The sequence below is a fragment of the Prionailurus viverrinus genome, chromosome C1 (assembly GCF_022837055.1).
Source record: "Prionailurus viverrinus isolate Anna chromosome C1, UM_Priviv_1.0, whole genome shotgun sequence".
Lineage (NCBI taxonomy): Eukaryota > Metazoa > Chordata > Mammalia > Carnivora > Felidae > Prionailurus > Prionailurus viverrinus.
Window position 1 is genome coordinate 179,529,912 of NC_062568.1, and position 21,111 is coordinate 179,551,022.

The 21,111-nt window shown below is 39.5% G+C and overlaps 1 protein-coding gene and 1 pseudogene across 2 annotated transcripts in view; one reads left to right on the plus strand and one right to left on the minus strand.

The window, feature by feature from the left end:
* The window catches only part of LOC125172904 (tigger transposable element-derived protein 1-like), an 87,712-nt pseudogene extending 72,510 nt beyond the window's left edge, over positions 1-15,202 (plus strand).
* The window catches only part of RNF220 (ring finger protein 220), a 224,732-nt gene that overhangs the window by 163,687 nt on the left and 39,934 nt on the right, over positions 1-21,111 (minus strand). The gene's annotated exons all lie outside the window — the stretch shown is intronic.

Sequence of the window (21,111 nt, forward strand, 5' to 3'; positions counted from 1 at the left end):
ATGAAGCCTGGAAGGTTGGAGGAGATCTTAAAATACTCAGTTATTTAAGGGTTACTCTTGATTTCTAAGAGTTCCTTGTCCCTAATAAATTAAATTGAGATAGGAACAGAAGTAGAGAGAAAGTTCCACCTTTCTACATTGTCCTCTGACAGGGCAGAGCACTGTGGCAAAGAAGAAGGTCTGACTTTAATTAGTCAGACCATCACCCTACTAAACTCCACTGAAACCAAAACAAACCAGGCAGTCCCATATGTCATAAGAATTAAAGGCATGGTTCCCACTTCCTAACGATGCTTTTACAGAAACCGTTCCACTGTAAAACTTTATGATTTGAATCTTTATAGCCGCCAGCAGAGCACATGTTCACTGCCTTAAATTATAACTTAATCACAATAGAAGCTGAGTTTCCAGCCCTTTGCAGTCAAGACAAGAGAGGGAAGGGGTCTACAGAACAAATTGCCACTATCCTCTGCCCACCTGCCTCCTCCTGGGTTGAAGAGTTCCAGGATGTGTAGGGACATGAAGAAACACACACCGTGTTGCCCAGGAAGACCTAAGCTAGAGCCTTTCAGTAAGGTCTAGAGACATGAATATAGTCCTGTCCAGCACTTACATGGCCTGGTGAGGGCAAAGTGAGTGCTGCCAAGAGAAAAAGAGTAAGAAAGAAAACACCAGCGGGCTAGCAGATATCCTAAACCCACCTCATCACCTCACTGCTCAGATGACTCTTCCTTAACTCTGGTTGAGCATCCTGTATCATTAGCGACTGAGTTGGCAAAAAAGGGAAACAAAAGTACAACCCTCCTTCTTCTCCTCAGTTCAACATGGTTAAAAACATCAAGTCGGAGGAGGAGAGTAATAGAAGATGTTGAGCAAATGGCTGAGGCCAGATCTTGAAGGGCCTTGAATGACACACTGAGAAATTTTGATTTTATTATTTAGACAATGGGGAGTGATTAAAGTTTTTCAGTACTGAAGTACCATGATGAAATTGCTTAAAAAAAAAAAAGACTCTCTGCATCCAAAGAAAATATACAAATGGCCAAAAAATGAAAAGATGCTCAACATCATCAGTCATTAGAGAGATGCATATCAAAACCACAATTAGATGCCACTCCACGCCCAGAAAGATGGTTATGAAAAACAGATAAGCCAACTAACCAACCAGAAAATAGCAAGTGTTGGCCAGGATGTGGAGAACCTGGAACCCTCATACACTACCAATGGGAATGGTGGCTGTCAATTGTGCAGCCATAATGGAAAACTGTGTGGCAGTTCCTCAAAATGTTAAACACAGAGTGAACATATGACCCTGCAATTCCACTCCTAGGTATATACCCAAGAGAAATGAAAATACATGTCCACATAAAAAACTACACTGATGCTCACAGCAGCATTATTCAAAATAGCCAAAAAAGGGACACAACTCAAATGTCCATTAACTGATGAATGGATAAGCAAAATCTGATGTAGCTATCCGTGTGGTGGAATATTATTCAGCCATAAAAAAAAGAACGAAGTCCTGATAAATGTTATAATGTGAATGCACTTCAAAAATGTTATGCTAAGTGAAAAAAGCCAAACACAAAAAGCCACATATTGTATGATTCCATTTAGGTACATTGTCCAGAATGCAAAAATCCACAAATTCAGAAAGTAGATTAGTGGTTGCTAAGAGATGGGGGCAGGGAGGAGTTGGGAAGCACAAGGCTTCTTTTTTGGGGTGATGGGAAAATTCTGGAATTAGATAATGGTGATGGTTGCACAACATTGTTAATATATTGAAAACCACCAAGTTGTACACTTACAAATGATTAAAATGATGAATTTTATCTTTAATTTTTAAAAAAGACTGGAAAGAAGCAAGATAAAGGCCAGAGAGACTAGTTTAGATACCTATTCAAATAATCTAGGTGAGTTATAATAATAAGAAAGGAAAAACCAGTAGGGATGTGATGAGGGACTGGACTAAGATAGCAGTAGTGGGGGTAGAGGAAGATACAGATTTAAACATATTTAGGGGTAAAAATAATCAGATCTTAATGCTTAATGTGAGGAGTTGGGATGGCTAGATGGGCATTGCTACCATTAACCAGAATAAGAAATAAAAAAAGAGGAGGAGTGGGTTGGAAGGAAAAGATGATTCCTTTTTTAGACATGGTAATCGTGAAGTGCTTATGGGAGCTTATAGGTGCTTCATTCATTCAACCAGTATTTAATGAATACCTACTAGGTGTCTGGTGAGAATATCCAGTAGGCAGGTAGAAACACATTTTCGGAGTTTGATAGAGAGTTCTGAGCTGGATGTAGTTTGGGATTCACAACATAAGAGAATGGATAGGATCGTTTAGGCAAAAATGGGTAGGTTGAGGCATGAAGAAGGCTGAAGACAATCCTTGAGGGTTAGAATTTCTCAAAAGAGGCAAATAAAAAGCAGCCAAAGAGGCAAAAAATACGTAATTCAAGGAAATGTAGAGTGTGAAAAGGAAGGCAACAATGCCAGCAACAATGAGGGGCATCTGATAAAATCAAGGCTGAAAAGTACCCACTGGATTTGGTAATTAGGAAGCCCTACTGGCCTACTAATGCAGTGATGGAGGTCAACACTGAACTACAAGCGGTTGGTTAAGGAAGTGGAGACAATCATTCTCTCAACAAATATTTACTGAACGTCTATTATGTGTCAGGTTGTGATAGGGAGGAGATCTTTCTGGGAGGTTTGGAAATAATGGGAAGGAAAGAAACAGGACAGCAAACGGAGGAGGACATGGACACAGAGTGGAAACAGCCGGAAGGACAGGAGAGCTCTGTTAGTGCAAGAAGTTTAAGGTTGATGAGTTCTGAATGATAAGGTTCACAGTGTGGCCATGGGACTAGACAGTGACGGGAGTGGTGATAAAGGTCTTTAGAAGTTAATAGGCCAAGAAACTATAAATGTAAGGTATTGGATCATTCCATCCAGCAAATAAGGAGGAGAGAAGAGAGCCAGAAAAACAGGCAAATGACAGAAGGAAGAAGGAATAGACAACAGAAGAGTGGAACAGAAGGGGCCTCAAAGGGGGTATTGTGTTTATCCCTTTGTCCCCTTTATTACAAATAAACAAACCCATATATTCCACTGCCAGCTGCACAGTGCACACTCCACAAATAAATGCTGCTGACTGACTGATGTGTCCTCTCAAAAGCATCTCATATTTCTAAACTGATCTCTGACATTTCCTCCTAAACTTTCTTCTCTCCCATTATTTTCTGTCTGTGAATGGTACCAGCATCTATCCAGTCAGGAAGCATTATAGACATTTGTCCTTCCTTTCTGTCACTCTTCAGATCGAATCCATCAGAGAGTCTTGTCAATTTTACTTCCTAGGACTCTTTTACATTGGTCCAGATTGCTCCACCTGCACTCCAGCACTGTAACCTGAGCAACCAACCAGCCTCTCGCCCTCCTACCTCACCTGGGCAATCTGCTCTTGGCTCCTTCCAATTCTCTCTCCCCTCTGTAGTCAGAGTAATAGTTTAAAAATGTGAATCTGATCTAGACCCTGGTCCCCTTCTTCCTCATACCCAAGCCCTCTGAAGGGTTTCCATTGCTCTTGGGTTCTGAATGAGCTCCTTAAGGGTCAGACACCTATCTCCTCAGCCCTGCCTCATACCACATGGTCATCGCCATTTCCAATTTTTTCCCTCCTAGACCTTGTTGTGAGCCCTCCTGATGGGGCCTTTGCACATGCTACTGCCTCTGCCTAACACGTTTCCCTTCTCCTTGTCGCCTCGTTAAACTCCTGTTCAACTTTCCTAAAATCCCTTTCTGGGTCACAGCCTACCCTTAGACTTACAGAGTCTGTCACAGTTGCAATTTTACATTTGTTTGAATACATATTTGATTAATGTCTGTCATAATGAGGACAGGGGCTATGCCTGACACACATAAGGAACTGAGTAAATATTTATTGAAGCAATGATGTAGTAATAAACTCACCCAATGTTCTTAAGTGGCAAATCTAGGACTGTGTCCCAAGAGATGAAGTATTAGGTAGGAGGTTCCCTTCCATTTCTGAGATTTTGTGCTTTCTAGGTGACTTTTCATTATTTTCCTTTTCCTTCTCTTAACATAGGCCTTGTGAACACCCCTCCACTGGGTACCATAAGGAATTAAGACCTCTAGGGATTGGAATGAATTCACTCCTTCAAATGCCAGAAATCTTTGCTTTGCTTTTTCCTTTCCTTTTCTTAAAAGAAACTCAACGGCAACCTTAATAACCAATCACTTAGTCTCTACTTGAACACATCTAATGATAAAGCTCACAATTCTTCTCTGAAGGATTCCTTCTGATTTTTCCTTTATTTTCTTTAATAATGTATGAATTAAGCATCTTTTTCATGTAATTATTGGCCTTTTGTATTTCTTTCTAAAACTAGTGCTTATATCCCTTACCCGCTTCTCCCTCTGTCTTAATTTAACTGATTTATAAACTCTATAGATTAAGGAAATTAGCCCTTTGCCATATTATGTTGCAACTATGTTTTCCAGTTTGTTGATCTTCTGATATAGTTTATGCCATCTAAACAATTCTATTCTAAATGGAACAAAATGTAAAAGATACAAAAGAATACACAAAGAAAAAGAAATTTTCCTCTCACCCTTGTTCTCCAGCTCAATTCCCCTCCCAAAGGCAAGTGCTATTGAGAGTGTCTTAGATATTTTTCCAGAGCTTGCCTGAACAATAACAACATACAGGTACATCTGTTTTTCCCCCAAACACACAGAAGGTAGCCATGCACCCCGTGTTCTTCAACTTCGTTTTTTACTTACAACACAGGGTGTGTTGGAGACCTCCCTGTATCAGTACATAAAGAGCTGATAGACATTGCCCAATTGCTCTCTGTAGAGGGTGAACCGATTTATACCCCATTCGCAACACATGTGAATGCCTCTTTCCACACCCTTCACCAATACAATGTTAAAATTTTTTTGATCCCTGCCAACCTGATAGGTAAAAAAAATGGCATCTGTATTTCTCTAAGAGTGAAGGTGAGCATCTTTTCATATATTTAAAGTGCTGATGGCCATTAAAAATTTTTTTATGGCTTCAAGACCTTTCCACTTCCCAAGAGTTAGGATTAGGAAGGATAACTGGGATTATTGGAGAAAGGATTTTAGTTAATCTAGATCTAGTACCTAGTTTTCCACTGGTATAGCAGTGGGAGAGTTTGAGCTTTATCCTTATTTTTATCAGTAACACATCTGTGACTAAGGCTACTTTATGGTAGAGTAGAAAGAGTTTAGGCTTTAAGGTCATACAGACTTAAATTGGAATACCATCTTCCTTCTTTCCTTATTTACTTATTGAAGTTTTACAAGGTGGAAGGCCCAGTGCAGGATGCTGGAGATGCAAAGATATGTAAAACACAGTTCTTGCCATCCAGAAGCTCTCAATACGATGAAGGAGCAAGGCACATAAACCAGTAAGTGTAATGCAAACCACACAACAATAATGATGCTGCTGATCCTGATGAGATAGTGATGATAGCTGGCAGCTCTGTGGATGATGAATCGGGAAAGGACAAGACGAGAGACGAAGAGAGCAGCTAGCAGGCTGTAGCAGCAACCTAGGCAAGCAATTCAGTGAGAATGAAGAAGAACCAGATTGTATATAATGAGACAAAATAAGTAAGACTTAGTGATTTTGGTAAAAGCAGGGAATGTGAATAGACTGTAGTGCATTGAAGACTGAGAGGTGAGGAAATCTGCTCTTTCTTGGATATGACAGCTCTTGAGGCATATCAGAAGGTTGTTCATCAAAATGTTCATTCACTTCCATCTTCCCTGCTTCACTCATGTTGCCTTGCCCATATGGCTTGCTTTGTCTTCAAAGCAGGGTGGAGTGATTTTTCTATCCTTGAATTTGGGCTTGGCTATTGATGTGCTTCATCCAGTGGAATGTTAACAGATATTATGCAAGCAGAGGCTTGAAATGTGCTTGCAAAGTTGGGCTTGGTCTCTTGGTCTCCTGCCTTTCACCATGAGAAAAATCATGCCTCTGGTAGCTGCTGGTTGAAGGAAGATAAAGGACACATGCAGCAGATTTGGACCTTACCCACAGTGGTGCCAAGCCTGGCTGAGCCCAGCCTAGATCACCTGAACTTCAGCTGATCCAAATACCTGTGCATTCAAGAAATGAATATCCACCACCTTCTAGCACCGAGTTTTGAGTGGTTTGTTATGCAACGTGGCAAGAGCTGTGAATATAGCTGTCCAACAGAGATATCTCTTCTCTAGGCTAAATATCTTTACTTCCTTCCACTGGTCATTCATATGCCTTCTCCTTTCTCAGCAAGATATACCAACTGGGACCAATTAGGAGGCACTCTCCAAAAGTCACCAAATTAGAATTCCACATGCCTGAGGCCCTCTTCTCCCTCCTCCCTTCAACTCTGCTTCCATTCGAGAGCCAGACAAATGGCAAAGGAAGAAGAAAGCTGTCCTTAGGGCCTGGGCTCAAAGAGACTTTAGGATTAAGAGGTTCAAACTCAAACTCCATGAATGAATCAGAAGGGAGTAGTCCTCAACTCCTGGTTAATTCTAGAAACTCAACTTATTCTATAAACCAAAAAAGAAGGCCAGGAGCCATCTAAAATGTCTGCATGGAAACTAGTCATACACCAATTATCTGCAGCTGGGACTCTCAAGATGATACTGCTTTTTATCCAAAACCACCTAATGCCAGGAAAATAAAGGAGGATTAGGGGCAGATTAATGTTTTGTGGCATCCGAAGCTTAGCATATACAACTTTGAGGGCACTCTTAAAAAAAAAAAAAAGAAAAAGAAACAAAATTACAAGTATAAATTTAGGTTCAATGTGAGTATTTATTAAGCATGACAAATGACAATACAACAGATTACAAAAATTTTAAAGTTGACCATAAACATCACAAAAATTTTTTAATATAATTTTGAAATTAATTGTCTGATACACCCCTAAGTGATTATTTCCTACAATTTTTGGGCTGCAGGTTTTTTGACTGACTCTTCAAATGAACAATATTGCCACTTTCTATGGAGAAATAGAAATATAATTCAGTCTTCTACCATTGTTGATCAAACTTTATTACTTATAATTTAGCTGCAAAACTCCCTATTGTTATATAAATCATTTAGGATTATTGTGAAATTTGGGAAACATCTACCAAGTTTCTTTCATATAGGAATTGTAAGGTTTCAGTGCATTTCAAATTTTTCTGAATACTCTTTATTGACATTCTTTTACCAGTTTATTATTGATGTTCTAGCTATAATGGCATACTAGGAATTTCATGTTGCTTTTGGTGATGTCAATATTCTGGAGATAAGTAAAATATGTAACTTCACATAAGAATGGACTCATTATTAATAGTATTGCTATACGTTTATGCCCTATAAACATAAACAATTATTAAAAATTATGCCCTATAATTTTTTAAAGTTTATTTATTTATTTTGAGAGAGACAGAGCACACAAGTGGGGTAGGGGCAGAGAGAGAGGGAGAGGGAGAGAGAAGGAGAGAGAGAGAGAGAGAGACTGAGAGAGAGAGAGAGAGAGAGAGAGAGAGAGAGAGAGAATCCCAAGCAGGTTCCACACTGTCAGTGCAGAGCCTGACGTGGGGCTCAAACTCACACACTGTGAGATTATGACTTCAGCTAAGATCAAGAGTCAGACGCTCAACCAACTGAGCCACCAAGGCACCCCTAAACAGAAATTTTAACAAATACTATCTTATTAAGTGATTCCCATTAAAAAAAATCCTACACACACACACACACACACACACACACACACACACACACACTTTATCACTGTATATCATTGTAGATACTACATTAAGAAGTATATTTCCAACGGGTGAAAGGTTCTGTTTTGACCAGGCATCACTAAAAATAAAAATGTCCAGTTACCGTTTTACATATGTGATGACTACTTTATGGATCCATGCATTTTAAGCCTTGTTTCTTTTCTATTACAGGGAGCCATGGGGCACATTCATGTTCCCTACAAGCTCTGGCCATGCGCCTTCATGTCCTGACACCCAGTGAGTTAGCATAGTGGGCAGGAGCGGTACTCCTGACAGCCATACACTGGGACACCCGGTAGTAAGTTGACTCAGCACAGAAGAGACTGCAAACCACATAAATAGATCCCATTGAATCCAAATAAACTAAATATATTCCCAATTCAACTTCCCTTCACCAGGTCCCCCAAATACCCACAACCACTCCAAAGCCACTCCACAGGAAGGGATGTGTGAAGTCTGAACAGAAACAGTGATCTAACTTAACTTTAAGCTATTTTATTTTTGTAAATTTGAAAAATGTGACCATGTAAAAATATTGCTAAGGCCTCTCCCAGGGTCTTGAAAGGAGCTCTACAAGTCAGGGGCCCTTGTAAGTTTAAATTTCATTAGCTTCATAGAAAATCTACTTCTAGGGAGATAAAAATCTCAGCTTTTTCTTGGTCTAGGCACCATCAATTGACAACAGTATTTGTGGGTTTTTTCCCCATTAAGCAAATATTTATTGAATACTGACTATGTGCCAGGCACTAGGGGTAGGATGTGGCTAAAATGAATACAATCCCTCATGAACTTATGCTTTAGCTAAGAGATAGACATCAATCAAATAAAGAGCCATTCTTCAGATCAATGTCACAAGAATATTTCTTTCAACATTATACCTGTTATGCCCCAACGAAACCACTTATTGCGATTTATGGACATGAGAGGGGAAGGCCAGGAAAGCAAAAAGCAAGGAGCTACTTAGTGGAAGACCCCTCAGGAGCAGCTCTCTTCTGACCTTGTAGTTCTCTGTGGACTCCCAGTCTGGCCACTGGCCAGGGCTCCACACCTGCCACAATCAGCTTGGCACTACAGTCAGTCTCTTCCTCTGGGACCTTGAGGCTAGAAAAGGCTAGTTCAGCAGGGCTTCTCCAGCAGGGGAACACAGGTCCCAAAGCCCAGCAGAGGAAACTCTGGATGCTGGTCCGAGGAAGCTGAAGAAGGACCCTGAGGCGAGTAGTAGTTAGTGCAGCTAAGTATGTCTCATCCTAACTAAAAACGGGAAAATGTGGTGAATTTCTTCAGTGAACATCACGAGGAGGTTCTGATCTTCCATTATACCCTGCCCTTCTTTCCTCCTTTCTGCAGAGTCAACCTGCTGAGATATCTTTTACCTTCGTTTTTCAGCTAAGCCTCTTAAAATAGATATCTACACTCCTTATCTCCACTTCTCACCTCCAATCTACTACCAATCCCAAAAATCCAGCTTCTACTACCGAAACTGCAGATCTGAAGAGTTACAGGTGCTCTTGCTGCCCTGTCCATATTCCTGCACTTATTACTAGAGTGCACACCAGACTTCCAACTGCCAGTATCTGCATTCACTTGCTTCCTTGTACAACCAAGGTCTGTTTTGTTGCCCAAGCAGCAGGCTGGAAATGTCAATAAATCAATGCCCTCTCTGATCAGCTCTCAACCAATAACCTGTAGGAGTTGGTATATAAATACTCCAGATCCCTCATCCCTTGAGAGGGATAACTGGGTGTTCTGCACTGACTTCCAGAGCTTTCCCTGTGAGATTAAACTCTAACTGCTTGCAGTGGTTGCTGGCTTGATAACTCATCCTTTACTGGTTGTACCCCAGGCTTGTTTCACTTTCTTCCACCTCCTACTAGTGTTCCTTCATTTTCCAAATACACTAATCCTTATCTCAGAGGCTGCTTCTAGGGAAACCCAAACCTAGCACCAAGATCACCACCAACATCCTAATTATTTTAGTCCTAATTAATTAGTCGGTTAACAAGTATGCAATGAGTACCTACTATGTGTTGAGCATTGTCTAATCTTACCTCACCTCTTTGTTACATTTGATATTGGTAACCATTCCTTCTTGAAGCCCTCTTTCCTTGGATTCAGGCTTCCCCCTTTCATCAGCAGCTCCTGTTCCACTTACCCCTTACACAATGATATTCCCTTGAGCTCTCTGCTCAGCCACTGCTCTTCCCACTTGACATCCCCATTTTTAGTGATGTGACATATTCACATAGGGTCATATCCCATTTATTTACTCAAGATTTCCAAATCTCTTTATCTATTTTTACTCTCTCCTGCATTCTAGACTTTTATGTTCAATTGTCCATTGGACATTTTTACCCAGAAGCTGCAAAGTCACTTCAAATTCAATATATCCAGTATTTGAGGGGTTATTGGATGGGTTCTGTGCAAAGACAAGTATGTAAGGAAATGGGGTAGAAGATATTGGCAAGAAAGTCAAGTGACTGACCAGGGACACCTGGGTGGCTCAGTCAATTAAGCATCTGACTCTTGATTTTGGCTCAGGTCATGATCTCATGGTTCGTGAGATCAAGCCCTTATGGGGCTCTATGCTGATGGCATGGAGCCTGCTGGGGATTCTCTCTCTCCTTCTCTCTCTGCCCCTCCCAACTTGCGCTCTCTCTCTTTCTCAAAATAAATAAATCAACTCTTAAAAAAAGTGATGGGGTGCCTAGGTGGCTCATTTGGTTAAGTGTGTGACTTCGGCTCAGGTCAAGATCTTATAGGCTGTGGGTTCAAGCCCCACATCGGGCTCTGTACTGACAGCTCAGAGCCTGGAGCCTGCTTTGGATTGTGTGTCTCCCTCTCCCTCTGCTCTTCCTCTGCTTGCATTCTGTCTCTCTCTTTCTCTCAAAAATAAACATTAATTTTTTTTTTAAGTGATGGACCACAGGATCTAGGCTCAAAAAGGAGAGAAGTGATTCTGGGGGGAGGCTGAGAGATTGGCAAAAAAATTGGAAGAGTCAAAGGCAGTGCTGAATTACCCAACAGATACAAATATTCTCAGGGCACCAGCAAAGCAAAGGGACCACCTACAACATTTTTTGGGAAAGAATTTGAAATTAAAAAAAAAAAAAGAAAGCACTGAAATAATCACCAGGGGAAAAGTCAGAACTTTATTGGACTTCCTTATGCTTATTTTACAAGTTAGTATTGTTTTTATTTTAAATTCCATAGGGGAGCATTCTCTTTTCTGGTGCTTAGGAAGATTAAAGGTCTTGCCTGGGTCTAGGAAGTTGATGAAATTAAAATATAGATAAAACAGGAGCAAGGGAGAGAGGATGCTGGAAGGATAGAGGTTGCCATCCAAGATTAGATGCTCTCTTAACTGACCTCGTCTTTAATGACCTACTGGGTTTGCTATAATTTTTCATTCTCACTGTAACACGCACTACTTAATGGTCACTGCACCTTGAATGCTCCTGGTGAGTAAGCTACTCTCTGGCACATCCATGTCTGCTTCTACCAGTTGAGTGTAAGTCATTGTGATTATTCCAAAATTTGTTTATGCCAACGGTAATGGTTACTGAATTCATAGAATTTAATTAAATATTACGTAAACCAGCAGTGCAAAGAGAAAGAATTGTTGCTTCTAAGAACACAAAACCAAATGCTTTGTAATGTCTCAATAAAGGTAAATTTCCTTTTTAAAATGCTGTTGAATTGGGTATGGGTAGGACAACTGGAAAATAGCTAATATCTATCAAATGTTTACTATGTGTCAGGCACCACAGAAAGGCTTTATATAAAATATCTGTATGATCTTCATAATGACTCTCTGAAGTAAGTATTGAGGAAACTGAAGCACAAAGAAACTAAGCAATCTGCCTGAGTTAGGAAGCAGTACATTCAGGATTTGTTACCCAGGCAGTCTGGCTTGAGAGACTGTGCTCTTAATCATTATGATGCTATCATGTAAAAAACCAGAAAAATCATAGCAACAGAATCTCAGGTTATTTTACAAGAAATATTTAAGTTTCTTGTTCTGCTTTAAGGAAGTTGAAGCTGGGGCGCCTGGGTGACTCAGTCAGTTAACCATCTGACTTTTGCTCAGGTCATGATCTCCCGGTTCCTGGGCTGGAGCCCTGCATCGGGCTCTGTGCTAACAGCTCAGAGCCTGGAACCTGCTGCAGATTCTGTGTCTCCCTCTCTCTCTGCCCTTCCCTTGCTCCTCTGTCTCTGTCTCTCTCAAAAATAAATAACATTAAAAAAATTTAAAGAAGTTGAAGGTAAAATCCATAGATGATTCAGTATGGGTGCAGTCATTCAAGAATAAAGGACTCCAGGGGTGCCTGGGTGGCTCAGTCGGTTAAGCATCCAACTTTGGCTTAGGTCATGATCTCACCTCGGAGTGAGTTCGAGTCCCACATCGGACTCTGTGCTGACAGCTCAGAGCCTGGTACCTGCTTCAGGTTCTGTGTCTCCTCTTTCTGCCCCTCTCCCATTTGTGCTCTGTCTCTCTCTCTTATCTCTCTCAAAGGTAAATAATAAACGTTAAAAAAAAAAAAAAGAATAAAGGACTCTACACTACCTGAAGATTAGGCGGTGGATGTACATTTATACATTCTAAATTAGAATAAAATGTTGAACATATATATGTGGTACTTTTTATGATTTCCTACTTTAGCTGATTTTGCTTAATGAACCTAGTAATGCTGAGTGAGTAGGACTTCTCTGTTTTGGAATCTAAAATTTCGGAGATGGAATAGCAATAGATGAAGAATCAGTTAACTTCTGAAAACACAGATATGAATATAATACTCCCTTGCTTAAAATTAAAAGCCTTTGATTTCCACCAGCTCCGCCCACTCCCAGCTGGGAAAAAAATCCAAAGATACAAACAGGATCTTCCTTACCTTTATGATTTTATCTTCAGCCAGTACCCTTACTCATATTTCTAGTCATTTGCCAATTACAGGCATACCTCATTTTACTGTGCTTCAGAGATACCACGTTTTTTACAAATTGAAGGTTTGTGGCAACCCTGTGTTGTGCAAGTCTATTTGTGCCATTTTTCCAACAGCATTTGCTTGCTTTGTGTCTCTGAGTCATATTTTGGTAATTCATGCAATATTTCAAACTTTTTCATTATTATATCTATTACGGCGATCTGTGATCAGTGATTTTTGACGTTACTATTGCAATTATTTTGGGGTGCCATGAACCCCGCCCACATAAGACAGTGAACCTAATAGATAAGTGTTGTGTGTATTCTGACTGGCATGGAGCCTGCTGGGGATTCTCTCTCTCCTTCTCTCTCTGCCCCTCCCAACTTGCGCTCTCTCTTTCTCAAAATAAATAAATCAACTCTTAAAAAAAGAGTTCCACTAACCAGAAGTTCCTTTGGTGTCTCTCCCTCTCCTCAGGGCTCTCAGTTCTGTGGAGACGCAATAGTGAAATTAAGCCAATGAATAACCTTACAATGGCCTCTAAGTGTTTGAGTGAAGAGTTGCTCATCTTTCACTTTAAACCAAAAGCTAGAAATGATTAAGTTTAGCAAGGAAGAAATGTGGAAGGCCAAGACAGGCCAGAAGCTAGGCTTCTTGTGCCAAACAGCCACATTGCAAATGCAGAGGAAAAGTTCTTTTAAAAAATTTTTTTTAAATGTTTATTTATTTTTGAGAGAGAGAGAGAGAGAGAGAGAGAGAGAGAGAGAGAGAGCTAGCAAGCAGGGGAGAGGCAGAGAGGGAGACACAGAATCCAAAACAGGTTCCAGGCTCTAAGCTGTTAACACAGAGTCTGACATGGGGCTCAAACCCACAAACCAGGAGATCATGACCTGAGCAGAAGTCTGATACTTAACTGACTGAGCCACCCAGGCACCCACAAAGTTCTTAAGGGAGATTAAAAGTGCTACTCCAGTGAATGCATGAATGATAAGAAAGCAAAAAAACTTTATTGATGATATGGAGAAAGTTTGAGTGGTCTGGATAGAAGATCAAACCAGCCACAACACTCCTTTAAGCCAAAGCTTAATTAATCCAGAGTAAGACCCTGACTCTCTTTCAATATATGAAGACTGAAAGAGGTAAGGAAGCTGCAGAAGAAAAGTTGGAAGCTAGCAGAGGTAGGTTCACGAGGTTGGATGAGGAAGTCATCTCTGTAACATACAAGTCTAAAGTAAGCAAGTGCTGATATAGAGGCTCCAGCAAATTATCCAGATCTAGCTAGGATCATTAATGAAAGTGGCTACACTAAACGACGGATTTTTCGAAACACCCTTATATTGGAAAAAGATGCCATCTAGGATTTTCATAACTAGAGAGAAGTCAATGCCTGGTTTCACAACTTCAAAGGACAGCCTGACTCTCTTGCTGGAGGCTAATAATGCAGCTGGTGATTTTAAGTTGAAGCCAATGCTCATTTACCATTCTATTTACAACATAGTTTACTGAATATTTTAAGCCCACTATTGAGACATACTACTCAGAAAAAAGATTCCTTTCAAAATATTGCCGCTCATTGGCAATGCACCTGGTCACCCAAGAGCTCTAATGGAGATATACAATGAAATTAATGTTGTTTACAGGCCTGCTAATACATTATCCATTCTGCAGCCCATGGATCAAAGAGTAATTTCGACTTTCAAGTCTTGTTATTTAAGAAATACATTTTGTAAGGCTATAGGCTGCCATAGAGAGTGATTCCTCTGATGAATCTGGGCAAAGTATATTGAAAATCTTCTGCAAAAGATTCACCATTCTAGATGCCATTAAGAACATTTATGATTCATGGGAAGAAGTCAAAAATAGCAACATGAACAGAGTTTGGAGGAAGTTGATTCTAATCCTTATGGGTGACTTTGAGGGGTTCAGGACTTCAGTGGAAGAAGTAAGTACAGATGGGGTAGAAAGAGCAAGAGAACTAGGTTTAAAAGTGGAGCCTGAAGATGGGACTGAATTGCTACAATCTCATGATAACACTTGAATGGGGTTACTTCTTACGGATGAGCAAAGAAAGTGGTTTCTTGAGATAGAATCTACTGCTGGTGAAGATGCTATGAAGATTATTGAAATGACAACAAAGGATTTAGAATATTGCATAAACTTAGTCGATAAAGCAGCAGCAGGGTTTGAGAGGATTAACTCCAATTTTGAAATAAATTCCGCTGTGAGCAAAATGCTATCAAACAGTATTGCATGCTACAGAGAAATTGTTTGTGAAAGGAAGAGTCAATCAATGAGACAAACTGCACAGTTGTCTTATTTTAGGAAATTGCCACAGCCACTCTTGCCTTCAGCAACCACCACCCTGACCAGTCAGCAGCCATCAACATCAAGGCAAGACCCTCCAACAGCAAAAAGATTATGACTTGCTGAAAGCTCAGATGATGTTTAGCAGTTTTTAGCAATAGAGTATTAAAAATTTTTTTTTTGACATTTATTCATTTTTGAGAGACAGAGACAGAGCACAAGTGAGGGAGGGGCAGAGAGAGAGGGAGACACAGAATCTAAAGCAGGCTCCAGGCTCTGAGCTGTCAGCAGAGCCCGACACGGGGCTCAAATTCACTAACCGCGAGATCATGACCTGAGCCCAAGTCGGATGCTTAACTGACTGAGCCACCCAGGTGCCCCCAACAATAAAGTATTTTTTAAAAATTTCACTTATTTATTATCTAGCTAGTTAGCTAGCTATCTGTTTGTTTATTTTAAGTAAACTCCACACCCAATGTAAAGCTTGAACTCATGAGCCCGAGATCAAGAGTCACATGCTTTACCAACTGAGCCAGCCAGGAGCCCCAGCAATAAAGTAGTTTTACTTTTTAAAAATTAACTAATTAATTTTTTTTTTTTTGAGACAGAGAGAGACCATAAATGCACGTGTGCACATGGGGGAGGGGCAAAGTGAGGGAGAAGGAGAGAATCTTAAGCAGGTTCCATGCTCAGCATGTGGCACTCTATCTCATGAAATGTGAGATCATGACCTGAGCCAAAATTAAGAGTTGGAAGTTTAACTGACTGAGCCACCCAGGTGCCCCTAAAGTATTTTTAAATTAAGGTATGTACGTTGATTTTTTATACACAATGCTATTGTATACTTAATAGAATACAGTATAGTGTAAACATAACTTTTATACGCCCTGGGAAACCAAGAAATTTATCTGACTCACTTTAGTGCCATATTTGCTTTTTTTTGGTGTAGTCTGGAACCGAACCCACTACATCTCCAAGTCGTGCCTATACTTCATGCCCATTCATGCTTCTGTACCTTTTCACATGTCATACTTTTTAAAAAAATGTTTATTTTTATTTTATTTTATTTTATTTTATTTTATTTTATTAAAAAGTTTTTTTTTCAACGTTTATTTATTTATTTTTTGGGACAGAGAGAGACAGAGCATGAACGGGGGAGGGGCAGAGAGAGAGGGAGACACAGAATCGGAAACAGGCTCCAGGCTCCGAGCCATCAGCCCAGAGCCCGACGCGGGGCTTGAACTCATGGACCGCGAGATCGTGACCTGGCTGAAGTCGGACGCTTAACCGACTGCGCCACCCAGGCGCCCCATATTTTTATTTATTTTGAGAGAGAGAGAGAGCATAAGCAGGGGAGGGGCAGAGAGGGAGGGGGAGAGAGAATCCCAAGCAGGCTCCACACTCAGCACAGAGCCTGATGCAAGGCCTGATCTCATGAACTGTGAGATCATGACCTGAGCAGAAATTAAAAGTCCGACACTTAACCAAATGTGCCATCCAGGCAACCTCACATGCCATACTATTTACCTGGAATTCTCTTATTATATTTTCCAACTTGACATATCTTATTCAAAATTGATCTTCATTCATTTATTCAACAAATAATTCTGGACATCTATTTGTGTGAATAATGAATTAGTATATGTAATATATATTTATATATCCTTCCTGAAATGTATGATAAGCTGTTTTTTTCCTTCAAAGCATTTATCAAAATTTCCCATTTTCTATTTATTTTTGTGTTCATTTGTTTGATACCTGAGGGAAGGAGAAGAGGAGAAGGAAAACAGAGGAAAGCAGGGTGGGCACAAGTTGGGTATATGTGGCTTACAGGAAAAGGGGACTGGTCAGGAAAACTGAGGAATTCACTTTGGAGCTGAGATCTGAGGGATAGGTAGGACTAACTGGGCAAAGTGGGTTGGAGGCAGGGGTGCATAGGGGCAAAGAGGTGGTGTAGGAGGATCCAGATTCAAGGGAACAGCAGGTGCCAAGACCCAGAGGCAGAGGGTGGGACAAGGTGAGGATGCAGGATTGCCAGAGCATAAGGGAGACTTCAGGAGGATGAGGCCAGGTCCTCAGGGCCCTAAAGGCCTTGCTAACATGATGTGGATCTTTCTCAGAAAAGCAAAGAGAAGCCATTGGTGAGAGTCAGCAAAGGAATAGTGTTTTCAGGCTTGAGATTTTTAAAAGTTCTTTCTGGCTGCCATGTAGAGAACAGATTGGGAGTATGGCCAGTTAAGTGGACTTAATGCTTTCTCCCATGTGTTCCCACCAAAACTGAGAAGCTTCTTGAGGGCAAGGCCTTGGTCTGTTTCTTCACTGTTGTATCCTCAGTGCCTAAAACAGCACCCAGCCCTTAGTAGGCTCCTAATAAATGTTATCTAAATAATGCCACTTTATGATGTCATTTCTCACACTACACTGTAATGATTTTTGTACACAGGAAGGATCTCATCTCCACGGAGCTTTTCCAGTGCTCTGAAAGGTAAATGACCTTTCTTGTAAAAGGGAAACTAAGTCCTACTTAATGCATGGTTAAAGCTGTGAAAAAAAAAATCATTATAATCTGAAGGGAGAAGATATTTGTCACCTGTTTTTTTTCCCTTCTCTTACAATATGGAGTAACCATGTCTCATCATGGAAGCACTGGACAAAAAAACTCCACAGATTCTGCAGTACAAAAGAGCTTCCTTCTTTCCTAAGTTAAACACCTCTAGAGATGAATGATAATTGGCTTGGTTTGGATTACCCAATAGCTTTTATTTGTTCTTTCCCCCTGAAGGTCTTAGGGCCTTGTCTCCAAGTCAAGAGAGTTCTTATTCTGGGACTATGATATTTGAGTAGCATTTTCACTACAATCACAAGACCCTAAGGCTCGTAAAGTTCTTCAGAGTCATGTCATCTATCCCTCACCCCCACCCCAAAGCTTAAACCCCTTCAGTAACGTTCCTTCTCATCACTTGGCTGCCTGACCTCAGGGTATCCTCAGACAAGCTCAGGCATCAACCAAGGACAGGTGGCAGGTGCTAGAGCCAGAGAACTCAAAAAGTCATCCTTGATCTTCACTATGTTTCCATGTTTATTCAGAAAGTCTGTGTAATATTCACAGCTTTAAGTATCTGTTGCCAACTCCTTCCCATACCCTAGACCATTAAATTAGTTATCAGAATTCTTTCCCCTCTCAACTTACTCATCTTTTCATATTGTTCTTAATGCTTTCACCTCTCCAGTTCATTCATTTGCAGTTCTAAAAAACCTTTATTTCCTGCAACCAACTTAAAATAACAAGTTTTTTAATTAGTTAATTAAACAAGTATTTGTTGAATACCTACCACATTTTCCATCCCACAAATTTCTCATTCCTTTGATAGCACCATGACTCCTCCCTCCCCCCACCCCCGGCTAAGACTCTTAAAGTAGCCTCACTGCTGGCCCCATCTTCAGCCTCTCTCCTTTTCCCAAACCCCAATCCCTTCACAACAGTCACTGGGATCAGAACATTCCCCTTTTCCAAAGCCTGCAGTGGCTTACCTCTCTACTCAGATCGAACCTTGGAACTACAGACTTTCAGGATCTGCATTTGTGGCTCCTGGCCTATCTCCCCTATTCTACTGCCCTCAAGGCCAGTGCTCTAGTCTGCCATGACACATTGATGTAACATTAAGGTATTACAAGGTAGCACTTTTATTTTCATTTCTTTCCTTCCCTTTCTTTTGCTCTCCTTTTTCATCTTTCCCATTTTCTTCCTCTCCCTCCTATGACCTCATGGGTGGTCTCACTTGGGAAAACTTAATATCATCTTGCTCAACCACTTCCCAAGTCTTGTCACTGAGGTGTCCTCCCTCATGTTTTATCCTTGAGGCACTGTGGTGTACCCTGTGCCCTTGCTAAGGTGAATCAGCATGAGGAGATCAAACTCACATTCTAAAAAGACAGATTTGACAGAAGCAAAAGAAAGAACAAAACAAACAAATCCAGTAAACAGAGAATGACAGGAAAACGATTTGGCATTTTTTATAAAGTCAAACATATACTTATCATATGACCTAGAAAATCCACTTCTAGGTTATTTATTCCAGAAAAACAAAAACTAAAATTTATACAAAAACATATCCACAAATGTTTATAGTGACTTTATTCATAATTGCCCCAAACTGGAAACAACCCATATATCCTTCAACTGGTGAATGGATAAAACTATGATGCATCCATATAATGGAATATCACTTGGAAGAAAAAAAAAATTACTAAAACAGGAAATGTGATGCCAGAAACTGAGGATCAAGGGGAAGCTGACTGCAAAGGAGAACGAAGGAATTTTTGAGGATAGCAGAACTTTTCTGTATCCTGATTGGGCTAGTGGTTACTGGATTGTATGCATTTGTCAAAACACTTAGAACTATACACCATAAAGAGTGAATTTATAGTATAAATTCACATTACTATGTGTAAAATTAGATCTCAATAAATATGACTTTAAAAAATAAATCCACCAAAATAAAAGAAAAGAATTAATAAAGAGAGATGCAGAAATAAGCAAAAAATAAACCTGATAAACAATACAAAAAACAGGTTCTTTAAAATACACCAACACACAGCAATAAAATAGAAAACATTTTAGCAAACCCAAATGAGAATAAAAGAGAAAACACACAGGCAAACAATATTGGAAATAAAAAAGTGGATTTAATTTTCATACAAAGAAAATCTAAAAATTGTAATTTAAGTATAACTTATATATAAAAAATAAAAATATACATGAAATTGCATATTTTTCTAGGTAAATATGAATGTATATACTGACTCAAGGAGGGGTATAGAACCTGAGTAGGCCAATAATCATATGAAAAATTAAAATAGTAGACAAAGCTATAACATTCCAAAAACCATCAGTTCCAAATAATTTACAGATGAGTTCTACTTCAAGAAACAAATAATTTCTATGTTATTTATATAGTATAGGAAAAAAATTGGAAATTTTGCAACTCATTCTGCTAGCCAACAGTTCCCAAAGTGTGGACTAGGGATCCCTCAAGAGCCCTGGGGCTTTTTCCGGGAGTCCATATGGTCTAAAATATTTTGATAACAATAGCAAGATGTTTTGACTTCTTCATTTTCATTCTTTCACACAAGTGTAGGTGGCATTTTCTAGAGACTAATGGAATACTGTGTAATGATGTCATTGTTCTGACAATTAATGAAAAGTGTGCTCGTACATTCTTGTGTTTTAAAATTTGCTACATTTTAATTTCTAATATTGACAAGAAACACACAACCAAAAGTTCTTTGAGGTTCCTCAATCATTTTTAAGAGTGTAAATGGGTCCTGAGACAGAAAAATTTGAGAAACATTGTACTAAATTAATATTACTCCAACATGAAAAACAGACAAGAAAACTATCTGCTTACTTAAGAACATCAATACAAGTATCTTAAACTTAATTGTTCTAAAAAACTTTTTTCATGACTAATAGATAAGATTTACCCAGAAGTATAAGGGCTGATTCTCTATTAGGGAATCTACTAATATAATCCATTATATCAATAGATTCAAGAAGAAAAATGCTGTGATCACCACACAAAAAGATACTTTAAAAAGTGATATATTTTAATTTCCATTTCTGATTTTAAGAGGCAAGCAAAAACAAACAAACAAATGAAAAACAAAACAAAAATTTAAAAAACTCTTGACAAGCCAGTAATAGAAGGAAACTTCTTTCATTTGATAAAGGGCATTTACTATTCCCATTAAAGTCAGGAACAAGAAAAAGATGCCTGCTTTCACTGCTATCATTGTAACTACTAAACATGGCACAGAAGATCCTAGCTGCTCCAATAAGACAGGAAAAAGAAATAGGAGTATTACAAAGTCATACATAAAACAGTCACAATTCATAAGTGATTTAATTTTCAACTTAGAAAATCTAAAAATTCACTGTAAAAATTCAAAACAAATATTAGATTTCAGTAAAAGCATGATAAAAGATAATCAACAACTCCTTTTCCTACACACCAACTAAAACCAAATAGAAACATATATTGGAAAGTATCTTAT